We start from the raw sequence: 1,924 nt of genomic DNA on the forward strand, positions 1-1,924 counted from the left end.
AGTATGCATCTGTTATCTCTAAGGGGCTCTGGTAGCGTTGTTGTTGTCAGGTGCCATCGAGTCAGAACCGACTCATAGCGACCCCATGCACAGCTGAATGAAACAATGTCCGATTCTGGGCCACCCTCACTACCGCTGCCACACTTGAGTCCATCAATGATGCCGCCTGGCCAATCCATCTCGTTAGGGGTCTTCCTCTTTTTCTCTGACCCTCCATCTTACCCAGCATGACATCCTTCTCCAGCGAACTGTTCCTTCCAGACAATATGTCCAAAGTACGAGAGACGAAGCTTAGCCGTCCTGGCCTCCAAGGAGCACTGTGGCTACACTTCTTCCAAAACAGATCTATTGGTTCTTTTGGCAGTCCATGGCACTTTCAATATTCTCCTCCAACACCATAACTCAAAGGCATCAATTCTTCTACGATCTTCCTTATTCACTGTCCAGCTTTCGCATCCATATGAGGTTACTGAAAATACCATGGCCCAGGTCAGGCGCACCTTAGTCCTCAAGCTAACATCTCTGCTTTTCAACACTAAAAAGTTCCTGTGCAGCAGATTTGCCCAATGCAATACATCATCTGATCTCTTGACTGCTACTTCCACGAGTGTTGATAGTTGATCCAAGAAGAATGAAGTCCTTGACAACTTCAATCTTTTCTCCATTGATAAGAATGTTGTTTATTGGTCCAGTGGTGAGGATTTTTGTTTTCTTGACATTGAGATGCAATCCATACCGAAGGCTGTGCTCTTTGATCTTCATGAGTAAATGTTTCAAGTCCTCTTCACTTTCAGCAAGCAAGGTTGTATCATCTGCATATCGCAAGTTGTTAATGAGTCTTCCTCCAATCCTGATGCCACGTTTTTCTTCATAGAACCCAGCTTCTCATATTATTTGCTCAGCATACAGGTTGAATAAGTATGGTGAAAGAATACAACCCTGTCTCACACCTTTCCCAATTTTAAAACATTCAGTGTTCCCATGCTCTGTTAGAACAATTGCTTCTTGGTCTAGGGACAGATTTCTCAGAAGTACAATTATAGCACAGTGGTTAACAAATCAGCCTGCGAACCTTAAGGTCAGCAGTTGGAAACTACCAGCTGTTCCGCAGGAGAAAGAAGAGGCTTTCTGCTCCCATAAAGATTTACAGCCTCGGAAACCCTATACAGGGTTGCTATGAATAGGAAGCGACTCCACGGCACACCACCACCACCACCACCACCACCACCGTGCTGTCTCTAGAAGGCAGACACAGTGTTTTTAATTGTGATTTGGGTGGAAGTTTACAGGACAAATGAGTTTTGCATTCAACAATTCATTCACATTTTGCTTCGTGACACTGATTGAGATTCCCTCAATGTAATAGCATGCTTCCCACTTTCTCCATGGGTTCCCCATTTCCATCATCTTTCTTTCCCACATCTCCAGCCTTCTGGGCTTTGTTTTGAGCAAACGCTGTCCATTTGTTCTCCTGTGGCTGATGTACTGAGCTGTTATTTATTCCCTAGTGTAATTCACATTATAGGATGATTGATTGTTAGACCACTCTCCTGTCAGTGTGTCATACTGTGGTGGCTTCACCTGTCAGTGTGTCGTATTGTGGTGGCTTCACCTGTCAGTGTGTCATACTGTTGTGGCTTCACCTGTCAGTGTGTCGTACTGTGATGCTGGGAGTTCTGCTATCGGTATTTTAAATACCAGCAGGTCAACCATGGTGGACAGGTTTCAGCTGAACTTCCAGACAGACACAGTAGGAAGGAGGAGAGGCAGACTACATCTGAATGTTTAACCACAGAAAACTGTATGAATAACAGCAGTACACTTTTAGATAGCACCAGAATACGGAATATTAAAACATGAATAACACCAGGATATTGTCAGATACAGTGCCGGAAGATAAACCTCTCATGTTTTAAGGCACTCA

The sequence above is a fragment of the Chrysochloris asiatica genome, unplaced genomic scaffold, assembly GCF_000296735.1.
Source record: "Chrysochloris asiatica unplaced genomic scaffold, ChrAsi1.0 scaffold00345, whole genome shotgun sequence".
Taxonomy (NCBI): domain Eukaryota; kingdom Metazoa; phylum Chordata; class Mammalia; order Afrosoricida; family Chrysochloridae; genus Chrysochloris; species Chrysochloris asiatica.